Source organism: Chrysemys picta, chromosome 8 (assembly GCF_011386835.1).
Source record: "Chrysemys picta bellii isolate R12L10 chromosome 8, ASM1138683v2, whole genome shotgun sequence".
Classification (NCBI taxonomy): domain Eukaryota; kingdom Metazoa; phylum Chordata; order Testudines; family Emydidae; genus Chrysemys; species Chrysemys picta.
Window position 1 is genome coordinate 25367055 of NC_088798.1, and position 15151 is coordinate 25382205.

Genomic DNA, 15151 nt, shown 5'->3' on the forward strand with positions numbered 1-15151 from the left:
GCTGATTTCTCTGAGTGACAGTTTTCATTCTAACACAAATACCTACATGTTATGCTGAGTACGTTGATCTTCTTGTAAATGGTCTAGTCTACAAGTCCCAGGACTAGCTGTGGGGAAAGGAATTTGATTGATAGATCACTCACTTGCCACCAGCTAATCTGACTACATGCCAAAGGTCTGGGGCAGGAAATATGTGATGTAGAAGTAGACCTGAAGTAGTAGTTCTCATTGTGCAGGTGCATGGGCAGCAAAGATTCTTATGAGAGAAAGTCAGATGAAAAAGAGGTGTAGATCTTCAGCAGTACAATAAAGTACTAGAGAAAGGCCTGGGACTTGATTCTGAGCTCCATTCAGGCTCTGCCTGTCAGTCTAATGCCACGAAGGGACTAGAAATCCTGAGATGGCTTAGAGCTATTGTAACCAGCATCAATGCCTCTTCCTTCCCATACCTTGATGTAGGATGTGTGCTGGGGACAGGAGTGGGTATGGATTGCAGTGCCCTTGGTAATTCCTGGCTGGGTGCACAGCTCAATCCTTTGGGGTGATAGCCAGCTAGGTGTAGTTTAAGAGCAACACGTTGGGTGCTTTAAACTGTGCCATGATGAGCTAGCCTCAGGACTGGGGAGCTGCAAATGGCTTCTTTGTGGTTTTCGTCTTCTGCCCTGAGCCATATCCAACGCTTACTGGAGTAGTATGTGTCTGAGAGGTGACACAGTTCATGAGGTAACTGCACCTCTGATCCCTTGGTGGCCTCCTTCAGGGCACCTCACTTTGGTCTAAGGCCTTTAGTTATTATCTTTCTTTCTGTGGGATCCTTCAGATTGGAGATTTGGACTTCAGACTCCTGTGATTGTCCTCTGTGATCATCTCAACAGGTCTGACTTTAATTTAGCACTGCACTCCTGTTCTGTCAGGGGAATGACGCGGTTCTTCAGAACAAGAACATTTTAGAGAAAACATTTAATAAAAACAATAAAAAGTTTATATGTATGCCTGACTTACCCATTTTCCACATAGAGACCATGGCAGGACTAAAGTACTTCAGTCCTTCTCACAGGGCCTATCTCTCTTGATCACAGTCTTATGTCAGTTCTTGGACTGAGTGTGAGAGACCTCACACTTTATATTGTTTCAAGTTCTTTGCCTACCAGGCCTCAGGTCAAAGCAATATATGCTATTTCTTCTGGGGACTAAACTTCCACAGAGTTACTACCTATATTGTTTCAGCATTTGGGATTCACATTAATGACTCTTTCTCTCCTACCACTCACCCCGAGTGACTTTAGTTCATGCAGGAAACACCATTAAGTTCACCCACTGAATCAGGAATACAATCACTAGCCAACCCATATGGATATATTTATAAAGTTGATGCAAGTCTTTGAATATTCCATGAGTCCATAGCATCTGTTACATGTCAGTATAATAGTTTTCAAATATTCCATGTTTCCAAAGCATTGCATCTGTCACAAGAAGCTTTCATCCATTGATAATACAAGTTAGATGGGATCAACAGTATTTAGCCGTAACAAAATGCAAGAATTATACTTTCTAAAATGTTCTACTAACCAGGCATTTTTCATCTGCTGGCTCAGTAATAGGTTAAATACATCTGGACACAGATATTGTGGAGAACACTTGAGCAGGATGAAGTATGAAGTGGTGGATGCTGTGGTACAAACGGCCTAATTTCTAGCATTAAAAATAGTGCAGCTCAATACCACACTGAAGGCCTGATCCATTGCTCAGGGAACTGCCCTTGAAATCAGCGAGAGATCTGCAATATGATGAAATGGGTCTATCATAATTAAGTTTCAGATATAATTATAGTAAAAGAAACTCGATTCCTCCTATTGTAATTAAACAGTACTTTATACAAAGGGCCAGATTTTTAAAGGGAATTAGGCCCTAAAGATGTAGAAAAGCACCTAGTGGGATCCATCTATTTTTGAAAACCCCAATAGGCAGCTATCTACATCTTCAGGTGCCTATGGCCCATATCCTCAAAGGTATTTAGATGCCTAACTTTTTATTGGTTTCAATGGGAGTTAGGCACCTAAATATCTTTGAAGATCTGGGTCCAAATACCTTAAAAAAATCTGGCCCTTGGTGTTTATTATTTGAAGGAACCTTTGAAATTAGAAAATAACATTAACGTTAAAAGGATTCATTCCATATGAAGAGAAATTCTTGTTGCACTACTGTAGAATTAAAATTAATAGGAGGTCTGGTTTCTATTAGTTAAATATGACACACTATAATAACATATCTCAGCTTGACAGCGAGTACAGAGTGTTTATTCTTTCATGGAGACACAAGCCACTATATCAAACCTTCTTTCCACTTCTCCAAGTGAAGGAACTTATTTAAACTTATTAAACCATTTAAAGTGTGCTGCTTGTGCACTGAGCAGTGATGCTGTGAAAATGCCATTGTGGGGATTCTTGTTTATTGTGTCTCAGTGACTCAAGATCAGATTTGTTCCATTTACAAGTAGTAAGGATGTTACTATCTGCCATTCCTGCAAACACACTCAGGGATTTGAAAAGCAACGGGGTCTCTCTCCCATTTGCTTATCATCACCAGCAACCTTGATCCAGCTGGGCGGTGTCGCAGGTGTAGTCAGGGGTAGTTGTCAAAGGAAGCATCAGATTTGTTTCATATTTTAAATAACGAGGATCATGCACTGATTTAAATGCAATTAACATAGCACAGGATTTGAAGGTGGGGTCACATCAAAGCTTGCCACTAGCTCTGCATTACATATTTCCTTAAACTCCTAAACATCCTGAAATGGACTGTTCCATTGGGATGTCCAAGTTCATTCTGTGTATTCACTCTGTAAGTGACAGAACGGAGTCCTCAGTCCAAAGCCTCATAATATATTTTCTTGCAACTGAACAGTCATTTCCTATCAGCTTCTTTTTATCTACATATCCTATTCTGTTCTTTTATTCTTTTCGGCTTTCTGCACTGCGCCCATTCCCATTGTATCTAATGCCTGCAAAAGGACCCGTCTTCTGAATCTTGGAACTTAATGGTGCTAGTCAGATACATGTAGCAGAATAAAAGGTGGGCTAGTTTGTCTCATTTTATATCTTAGTGAATGAAATAAAAACATCTTGGTCAAACAGACCATAAGCCAGGTATTGTCTCTTTTCTGTGTTCGTGCAGCCTCAGCACAATGAGTCTCCATTCCTGTTTGTGGCCCTAGGGTGCTACTATAATATAAACATTTAATAATAACTTTAACAAATTTTAGTCCTTCCAGCATCTGAAAAAGGGAGATTTAAATGACATTCTCTGCAAGAATGTAAGTTCTTATGTAGCTTTATGTACTATTTGCTGTTCACCTACCTGTCCCCTGGCTGGCCGCATTTCCTTCTTTCAGATTTTTGGTGCAAGAAAAATATGTGAAATAGACATGGGTTGTTTTTCACTGTGCCACTGCCCTTTCTGGGATGAATCAGAACTGCTTAGCTGTGTCTCATAGGCTTTATACAGCTGATAGCTGAAGAGGATTCTCCTTTTAGCTCAAGTGATAAAGGGCCTTTGCCTTCTCAGGCAGGAGAAAGTGAATTCTGTCTCTGCTGCCATTTGACATTCCAAGTGCAGATGGTGTGCAATAGAATAACAACTATGGAGTCCTAAGTGGCCACAGATTTGTTACAATATTTTTTTTTATCCTGGCCTTTCCTTCTGTTGCCTATTAAAGGGCTGCAGAGAAGTAAGTGGCTTTCGCCATTTCTCTCCCCCTGATTTTCCCAATATTTCAGTAAGAGTCAATGTGTCTTGTACTAGAGGAAGGAAAAGAGTGATGTTGTGTTACTTTTACCTACATTACCTACTTCATGAGACAATGTAACGGGGAAGATAATTTGGGAGCCATATTCATTCAGCTGCTAAATTGATTATAAACTGTATGCTTTGTACAGCTTATGTTCTGTTCTCCTAAATGAAACAGCTTGTGGCTATTATATTCACAGTACAAGAAGGCTGGATCGCTCTTGAAGCCGTGATAGAAGTTTGCAATTTTAGTAATTGTAAAGCAAAAACAAAGGAGGTTGTGTCTGTACTCTCTCTTTATTCTCTAATGTGCGTACATTGTGCCATTTAGGTTAGATGGGCCAAAGAACTCAGCATTCAATTTTATGATATTTCAGATTTGCAGAGATTGCAAGTGTATATATATTCTAAAACAGTTCAAAGACAGTTATGTGGGACTTTCAGAGATCTTTCTTCTGGAAAACTCAAATAGAAATGCGTTCACAACAGGCTTTTATATCTAGCAGTTCCCAAATACTACTGAGTATTATATCATCACTAGGGATGAGCGAATACTTTTAACAAAAATATTTGTGAATAGTCACTTGAAGAAAAATTTTGAACTTGTTTGTGTTGGCTTCCTGCTCCGATTCTAGTAATCACATTCCCTTGGAGAAATGTTCAGTGAAAATTAAGTGAATGTTTGAAAGGTAAATAATTTTAAATGTAGAAGTTAACAAAGATAACAAATTGTTTGGGGATGAGTCACAAGCTTTAAAAAGTTAATATCCATTGTGATTTGTATATACAGCTCTAGTCACTACTCAAACTTCTGTCTATGTTCCTAAAAATCCTGAGATTTTGCTGTCTAGAATTATCCTATTATAAAATTATACTAAATTTGCTTCAGAAATATTAAAAATTGCAGAGGTAGTACAGTAAGATTTCTATTTACCAAGTTTCCTTTATTCTTAAGATTTCATGTCTTTGTTGCAATATATAGATATATTCCCTGTCCTAGGCTTTGGAAACAATTCCTAATTATTAATCATTGTGACAGAAAGTAACCAAAAGGTGGCAGCACTCTAATAATTTATTAAAGCTAGTGTTTAAAATCAAGTTTAGACAAGTTAAGGGGGAAGGTACTGTACATTTGAGGTCAGGCTTGAATTATGAGAGATTACAAGTATTGGTTACAAGGTTCCCAAGATACATACATAGTACATAACCAGCATAGACCCAGATTGGGGTGCAGGAGTTTTTAAAGCGTCAGTGAATAAGTGATCTCGGGTATGTCACCCATAGAATGTATTTAGAGTCCACGTCAGTATTGTAGCGAACAGGTACATGGATGGGGTGCGTCTCTTGGTTTGTCAGGGAAGGAAGTGGGTTATTTCCCTGACCTGCGGTCTCATTTACTCATCCTAGTACTGACAGTGTCCCATGATGTGCTCCGTATAGATGGACAGCAGATTGGGAAAACATGGACAGTAGATTGGGAAGAGTTACTATATTATCAGCACATGGATATTTGTTTTAGTTATCTTTGGTGGGCGGGAGATGAATGGGGGGAGATTCATAAAACAGACAGGTCAGAAAGAGCTTTGCAGCTTTCATACATAACAAAAAATACAAACTATATTTTCTATTATAAAAATGCAATATGCAGAACAAACACTCTGAATGTAGGAAATAAAGAACCAAAACTACTCTGATTGTAGTGGCTGGCCACTCCAAGTGGGAAAAGTTTGTTTCTTGTTAATGAAACACAATTTATAAAAGCTGTAAACTGAACTTATTCTAAAAATAACTCAAATCAAAAGTGCAATTAGCTCTCTACAACCAGGAAGTGAAATCCTAATTGCGGCTGACTCTCTGACGGAATCAGGCAATCAGCAAAGACACACAGAGAAATGTTCCCTTGTCTCATAATCCAAAAGAGTTAGTAAATCTAACTTTGGAGTTGTCAACCTTGTCAGGATCCTTCTGAAGCCAAATAAGCTACTTCATGCCTCTACCCTCCAACCTTCCTGCTGACTTGCATTCAGTAGATGTATTGTTTGTGGGGGTTGGAGACAAGTCAACAAAGTGATCTCAACAGACGTCATCCAAAGCCCAGTAAAGTCAGAGAAAAGGTTCCCATTGACTTCACTGGATTTTGTTTCAGTCCCAATAAATATCACAAGAGTGGCTGAAATTTGGAAATGGACAAAAATGCTGCTACGCTAGATTAATTTAGGGTGGGGAAGTTTTCAGGACATCAGGGTGGCTGGGTAGACAATGAGAGCAAGTAGGGGCTGTTTCCCTTTGGGGAAAATTTGGCTTGCATTTTTCTATGTTTAGGAAAGGAACCCCCAATCAGCTTTTAAAGGAAAAAAAACTCACCCACCCACCCACACAAAAATCCAAAGCACTGAAACTTTGAAATACTTCCCGAGTCAAATTATGTAACATCTTTCAAGACATAGAAAATCCCTTAGGAAAAGGTTTCTCATAATCAGGAATTTCCTTACAGGAGATTGCTCAATAATTCTTAAGCAACATTTCCATTATGTCCCTGTATCCATTCACTTGTTCTCTGTCACAGTATAACCATCTGTTATTGGTCTACTTTGCTATCAGATGTTTGTAAGGTAAATTCCAAGTAGGTACTTGATCCTGTAGATCCCTACTTACACATGTGGTTCTTTCCTACCCTTGTTCATAGCCCCATTTACTTCAATGGAACTATGGCACTAATATCCTATTTGTCTAATCAATGTGGTACCTGAGTACTGGATTATTTGAATAGTTGAAGATTTTTAGGATTGGGCTCCAGCTTGTTCATTCCTTTTACACATTTTCTTTTTTACTTACTGTTTGTTTTTGGTGGCTTAAAGCTACATGCTGAAGCTAGACAGTGTGAATAAATAAAGGAAACAAAACCAATGTGTGATTCATATGCTCTTGGCCTCTAAACCATAGTGACTGGTCCAAAGTAGGCAGGGTGAGCAGTGTCTGCCTTTTTTTACAGCACTCTTCACAAACCTCGGAGAGACAAAGGAAAACAAAAGGAGAAAAGAAGGGACCTGACCCAAAGAAAACGGTGGGATTTACTTACCCACTTTCCAAATGTCACCAGCTTCTACTACCCTTAAACCTAACCTGCTCTGGTGTTCTAATTACATGACTTCTTGTCACTGAGCTTTATTTTTTTTTAAAGAAAAACAAATAACAAAACAAAACAAAACATTATCTGTGCCAGTGAAGAATGGTCTACAGCTCCAGAAATTCGAGTCACTTTTTTTGATCTGCGTTGTTGTTGTCCAGACTGCTACTATGTATGAACGTTAAGGCACATCTTATTGTAATGGGCTTTATTATAACACCACAGCACCTGTCACTGTTCTCTCTATCAGTGCAGTGTGATTAACTGTGAGCCAAACCCTGCAGACATTCCTCAGGCAATGGGAGTTTGACTTCAGTGGGAGTTATGCGTGCGGAACACCTACACCACTTGACCGAACAATATTAGGCGCACACATTCCTCAGCCTTCCTATTAAATAAACAAAATGTTGAGGCTTGTGGTGGATGGGACATCTGAGTATAACTTTATGAATATTTTCTGAACTTTTCACTGTCAAGTTTTCCCCAGTTTTATTAAATTTTACACGTAGCTATCAGAAAATGCTTTAAAAAGGAGTGAACAATAGCGAGTGGTGCCCTTTTTGTATCGAAAGAACAGCTGTCCCAATATTCTGCATTTTTGTGGATTGACGATTATTGTTGCACACCCACACATACTTCCTGGATATTAATGGGTCTGTTAATAGCCTTACTCACTGGTCATAAATAATATTTATTTGTATTTTCTTTTTTCTATGTTCTTGTCACTTCATTTGTTGAAACCTACCTCTTTTCTTTTTAATGGAAGATTTTATAGCAGGGGAGAGAGATTGGACTAGCCCATTCATTTTTATTGGGACTTAAAGATTGTTCTCTTGCTTCTCTTAGGTGGTGTTCCAGCAGGGCCATGTGAAATCCTTGCAAAGCAATCCCAAACCACATGAAACTTGTTGGTTTGAGGTTTTTTAGAAATTCAAAATTCAGGTTGTGTTAATCAAAAGGCTCAAAAAACTTTCAAACCCTTTGCAGAAAAATGATGCAGAATTTGTGGTTTTGACATCCCACTGGGTGAAATTTTACAGGATTTTGCTTTGAGATTTTTGGCTTTGTTTGATCCTGAAACTCAAAGTGAATCTTGGGTATGCAAACCTAATGTGGATCAAAACTAATGGAAATGTTCACGCAAGCCCTAGGAGAAGTGAAACCACTGCATTTTGCACAGCTCTAATTACACTGCTCTACAGCCAAAATGCTTCTGAAATAAATGTAGTCAAACTTTACTAATTCTGGGTCACTGAGAACGAAAATGATGCTTAAAATTGTTGATTGCCTCTAGTTTTCAAGATATGCTATTGGGTCAGTATATACGACCCTTGACTTGGGAATGGCGGAGGATAAGTGAGTTATAAAGGGAAGGGATCTCAATTTAAACCAGACATGACTAAAATACATCTTTGACTGGATCTATGAATAAATCTATGACTGGGTTTGGACAGTACTTGCTTTTTAGGCAAAACAATGAATGATGCAATCTGAAGCTGGTATTGCGTCATACATGATATGAATTGCATCATGTTATTCCTACAAGTCATGGATGATGCAATCATAACGAAGCTTACATCACTCTGCTGAACAAATTGCCCTATATCAGCTCTAGAAATCATACAGTGTCATGCTCTCTTATTTGTCAGTGTTTGATTTTGCAAAGGGACACATTTCTGTTTAGCCAAAGTGAGCAGAGATGCCTCGTACTTGTGTGAACAGTGCAGATAACTTCTGCTATGTTTGTGGTGAAGTGACTTTTGCATCACAAAAGCGCAGTATAACCACTATGGTTAAGAAAGCCTATCACCTTTATTTTGGCTGCAAAATTGGAGATCAGGACAAGAGGTGGGCTCCACACATATGCTGCAACACTTGTGCAACAAATCTTCACCAGTGGTTGAACAGGAAAAGGAAATCTATGCCTTTTGCAGTGCCAATGATTTGGAGAGAGCCAACAGATCATACCAGCAATTGTTACTTCTGCATGGTGCCTCCAGTTGGGAAAGGTGTGTCAAAGAAGAAAAAGTGGACTGTGCATTATCCAAACATTCCATCAGCTAGATGCCCAGTACCCCACAGAGAAGGACTGCCGGTTCCTGATGCACCAGAATCATTCTCACTTGAGTCAGATGAGGAAGAGGATGAAACTTCTGGTCATGAACCATCTATGTCACAGGACCCACATTTTCTCCCATCCTCCTCCTCTGAACCACACCTCATAACACAAGGTGAACTGAATGACCTTGTCAGGGATTTGGAACTACCCAAGAGTAAGGCAGAGCTGTTGGGCTCCAGACTACAGCAGTGGAATCTCCTGGCAGGTGATGTTAGGGTTTCCATGTTCCGTGACCGTCAAAAGGATCTTGTCCCATTCTTCTTCATGGAAGGTGATCTTGTAGCCTGCAACAACATCGATGGTGTGATGGCAGCCCTCAACGTTGTTCACGATCCAGATGAATGGAGACTGTTCATTGATTCATCGAAGACGAGTCTTAAAGCTGTTTTACTGCATAATGGCAATGTTTTGCCATCAATTCCAGTTGGTCATGCAGTCCATATGAAGGAAACCTATGACAATATGAAACAACTTTTGAGGTGCATAAACTATGACCAACATCAGTGGCAGCTTTGTGGCAATTTGAAGGTTGTTGCTCTCTTGCTTGGTCTGCAGACTGGATACACAAAGTACTGCTGTTTTCTCTGCAAATGGGATAGTCGTGCAAGAGATTCCCACTACATCAAGAAAGATTGGCCACTCCGACAGTCATTGGAGCCTGGGAGGAAAAGTGTTCAGCATCCACCACTTGTTGAACCAAGGAAGATTTTGTTACCACCCTTACACATCAAGCTGGGTCTGATGAAGAACTTTGTCAAGGCCATTGACAAAACACAAGCAGCTTTCAAGTACCTCCATGGAAAATTTCCAAGGTTAAGTGAAGCTAAGATAAAGGAAGGTGTCTTTGTTGGTCCTCAGATTCGTGAACTTCTTCAAGATGATGCATTTGACCATGCTCTGCGTGGCAAGGAAAAGACGGCATGGAAAGCCTTCCAGTTAGTGGCAATAAATTTTCTCGGAAACAACAAGGCAGACAACTACAGGTTGTTGGTGGAAAACCTCCTCAAGGCATACAAAAGCCTTGGTTGCAACATGTCACTAAAGAGAAATTTTTTGCACTCTCGTCTAGATTTTTTTCCACTGAACTGCAGAGCAGTGAGCGACGAGCACGGTGAGCGATTTCACCAGGACATTGCAACAATGGAGAAACGCTATCAGGGCAAATGGAGCCCATCAATGCTTGCAGACTATTGCTGGACAGTGACAAGAGATGCTCCATTTAATGAATACAAGAGACAAGCCAAGAAGCGCCAAGTAGACACTGAATAGGACTAAACTATGTACAGAATAGTTTTTTGCCTTTTGTTTCATAATACATTTTATTTATATAACCCTTTTGCTGATTTTTCAAGTGTTACATAAACAGGACAAGTGAAATATTATCATGTAAAGCAACCATAAACACATGAAAAGACCTAGGTTTACAATTTATGATTAAAACTCTACTATCTACACAATATACATAGACATAAAATGTAAAAACTTAAATATCTTAGAAACAGTAGCCAATCAGTTGTTTTAATTGTCATGTTTGAATTCAGCACATCAAAATACATAATAAATAGCACATTTTATCTCTGAAGCAGATGACTTCTCAAAAACTGTAGCCCAGTGTTATAAATAGACATGTTTCTGAGCCACAGAATTTGGATCTGGATTTGGATCAGAATATTTTCAAAGCTTCTTTTATTTGGATTTGGTGGTTCAGTTTAAACCCCTGTATAAAGACAGATTAGAAACATGAGGTTCAGATCTGGGTATTGATGCTAATTTCCTAAAGATGTCTATGTTCAGATATTACGTTCCAGTTCGGGATCATCTCTACTTATTGATTAAATATTAATTTGAGCTGCAAAGTTCAGATCTGGATTCTGCTACAAGTCCAAAATTTCCTTAAATTTTGAGTTCCAGATTAAGTTAGAGTTAGAATCCAAACTTCCACCCAGTGTCAGGCTGGGGAGCTCAGATATGGGTTCCCCATTAAGGCCCATCTCTAGTAACAAATACAAGTATTTATAATACGACGACTCAGTGAAGGTAGGTCATTGTTTCCAGTGGTTTCTCAATAGTGCGGCAAAGAAAAGGAAGGGAAGTAGTACTGTTACCTTATCCAATGCAAACACAGATTAGGATCCAGATCAGTAATGGAAAGAGGGACACACCCCTTCCAGAGACTGTGGGTTCTTGCACCCCTCCCGATCCAATCATTTCTGAAGTGGTTTGAATCCAGGATGAAAGAGCAACAACAAAAAATCTTTCCCCTGTGTTCAAGTGCAACTTACCTAATCAAAATCAGCTTCAGCCAGTGCTGCAGGGGAGAGGGTTGCTCAGGTGCCAGCTATGGGCTCATCACAGAACAAAGCTTTTGTTTGTGTTACATTTATTTCATTGCATTGGCAGTAATAAATCTAACCCGAGTTATTGTTTGTCACCACAGGCACAAGAACAATGTTAATCAAATAGCTTAATAAATTCAAGCTTACCAAACTGGAACATATTTGCCAGACAGGCTATGCCCATAATAAAAATATCCCACATGGATGCAGAATGGGAAATGTACTTGCCAGGTTAGGGTGTACGGAATAGCCATATTCCTTATCAATGAATCTTAACTATGTCAGACCATGTGTGATTGGGGAGGGGAAACAAGTGGATGTCTTTGCTAAATGATCAGCAGGGGAAAAAGCTGTGTTTGAATAATGTAAACTGTCACCATTAGATTTCAACATTTGAACCCCATTGAGGGGCTGCATACATCTCTGACACATGTTTGTCTGTCTCCAACCTCAGGAAGACAGCGTAGCTTTGGGTCATATTCAGTGGGTTTTCTTAACAACTGGAAGGGCTTGGAACTTAATTAAGAAGAAAACAGAATTTAAGCTTCAGGTTTTTGGAAACAAATCGGTGAGTCAGTAGCTACGTTTTCTGGGAAATCTGTCACAGAGAGAAGCCAGCTGGCAGAAAGCAGTTCTCTTATTTAGGGAAGTTTAATTTGTTATCCAATATAACCATGTCTCTGTGGTGTTGACTGTGATGATCATGTTGAAATGTTTGACTGCATCACTAGCGGTCAATGTTTGCCCTTGATGATGGACTGTGGCCCATCAGCCTCATAGTGGTGACACGGCTGCTTTTGCTATGCTAAGTAGAGTGGTGAAGATGGGTGCATTGGCTGCAATAGTGAGTTTTGTGTCATCAGCTCTCTTCTTGTATGTGCCTCCAGTTCCGAAAGATGATGATCTGAAGCTGGATGAAAGCGTAGCTGCACATCTCCCTTCCCACCCCCATAGTTTTTTTTACATACTAGACTCTAGAGCTGCAACTACTCTAGTAGAGCCCTATGAGGAGGAAGCTACAACTGCGGTTTCTCCCTTGAAATGTGCTCTAAGCTAAGTCCTCACTCAGATTTCACATTGCAGCTCATTTGTTACAGAAGGAAGTTTGGGTTAGTAGCTTGATTTGTAGTTTTCTTGTGTCTCCAAACCTCTTACCCTTTTCTCTGGTTGTCTGTTAGAAAGAACCCTCGCTTAATTTGTTGCAGTTCTCTCTGCACCTAAGCATGGATGGACCATAATTCTTGGGAAACTGGAGACTTTACATTCATACTACATAGTAGTTCATCTAATTCCTGGTAGCCAAGTGTGTCCACTTTATAGAGATCACCACCCCAAGGGAAATCATAGAAGAGAAATAACAGGGGGAACTGGTTGTCTCAGGGTATTTGTAAGTAGTAGCGAGTTTTCCCCCTGCATCACTGGCTCAAATTGGTTTTGGTTGGTATTGATCAAAAGCTTTTATGATCTGAAAGCTATGTCTGATGATCCATTCCAGTTCCCACCTATTAATAATCATCACTAACTTTAATAGTAACTAGCATCCTTGTTAGCAATCTCAGCAGAGATACAAAGGATTGAAGTGGCCACAAAGACTGAACTCCCCGTTCCCTCTACAGATGGCCCGTCAAGGTCAGAATTAAGACACATTGGCAGGGAAATGTGGTGATGTCAATCCAGAACTTTTCTCAAATACTATATTTGCTCAGTCAGACTCCTGTCTCTAAATCTTTCTGTCTTCACTACTGAATTTCAGCCTTCTGCTATCATTTGTTTCCTTTCCATCAGTGAATATGAGGCCTTTTTCATTCAAAGGATAGTTTCCATTTAGTTATAAAGTTTTAAAATTATTCTTCCTTTCAAATACAAGGGCAGATTCTCAGCTAATGAAAATGGTCATACCATCTTTGAGCTCAATTTACACCAGAAGAGAGTCTGCCCTCGGTGCTTTAAATTCAGAAGGAAAATGTTTCTTGAAACTTGAGAAAGTTTTGCAAGATGCAAATGAAAAACAAAATATTCTAAAGGTTTTGTGAAATCCATATACCCTTGAGTTCTCCCCTCTTCACTGTTAAAGGTCACACTTTACATTAAAGATATTCTTAACAGTTTATACATGAATAGCTTTAATAAACAGTTAATCAATTATTATAGAGTCTAGCAGATCAATCTGTTGCTTATTACCATGTCTGATAACCACTGATATTGTCTTCTACTGATGTGCTTATAACTATCCATAATACATAGTACTCATGTCTGTAACATGCTTATAATATCTATTAATAATTTATTATCCCTTTAGAAACGATATATAAATGTACTCTTAATATGTTGTATGACACTTTTTTAATCTTCCTACACATTTTGTTATGTCTAAGTCATCGGCTTGGAATTTTTATTTTTAAAGCATAGCTGTGCTTATTGAAATAACCTTGAAAACACTTGAGTTTAGTAGAAGACACAACCTTGGCCCCAATAAATATAATATTTATATATACACATATAGGCGCACACACGCAAGCCATGAAAATATCTCTCCATTATTATTGCAACACTTCTTCACTTCCTGATTGCAAGTGAACTCACCAGATCCAGATGCAGTTTCCCCCCTTGGAATTGATTCCCCAAGAGTGAATAGACATAACTTGTGCTGTAAATCTCTAAGCACTATGTATTAGGGCTGTCTCTGAAAGAAGACTGTGGTTAAAGCACAAAGGTTGAAATGTTCATTTGGTCATGTGAAATTTATCACACTGGTTTAAATTATTCATTTTCTTTTTTTGTACTTGCATGTTATGGGGTTTCCAGATGTGCATGAAAGAGGGACAGTATTACATACATTACCATTTGCTAGATGTACACTGGCTCATCTACACATACCAATTGTACTGCTTTTAACTATATTAGTATAGTTAAGTGGTACAACAGCCCCCTGCCCTCCTCCTCACACACAGCAGACACAGTTATATCAGCATAAAGGTGCATACATTAGTATAGCTTATTCCAAAAGGGAATAGTAATAAACTCTACCAATATGAGCACTTTTATATTGATATAAAAGCTATGTGTTGTTTTGACATAGGGTGACCAGATGTCCTGTTTTTATAGGGACAGTCCCATTTTTGGGGACTTTTTCTTATATAGGCGCCTATTACCCCCCCCCCCCCCCCCCCGCTCCCTCCACACACACCCCGTCCCATTTTTTTCACAGTTGCTATCTGGTCACCCTATTTTGATGTAACTATTTCAGTAGAAAATTCTCTCTTGTTCCATCCCTCTTTTCTGTGCATTCATTTAAATGGGACCACTTGCAGAGTAAGGTAGTACTGAATGTGAGTAAGGGGGGCTGAAGTGAGGCTAGAATGACTCCACTTCTTAAAGTGGAATCTCATTTCCCAATAAAAAAGGTCTTTCTATATTTTAAAACTATTTTTATAACAATACATACATTTATTTTAATTTTGTTTCAAAACTATTTTTTATCTACAGAATGGCTTTGGTGGTTAATAGTGCAAGGAGGAAATATCAGTGTTAGATAAAAATGTCAAAAGTGAAAGTGAAGACATAACATTCGCTGGGCCAGATTCTCACCTGGTGCAAATTGATATAGCTCCGTTGATTTCAATGGGACTATCTGTCTTGACTATTTGTATAGTCCCTATCTCCATAGTAATCAAGCACCACACAATCTTTATTTATCCTCACAATTACCCTGTGAGGTAGGAATATACTACTATACCATTTTACAGATGGGGAACTAAAGCAGAGAGAGTCTAATTGCCTCAC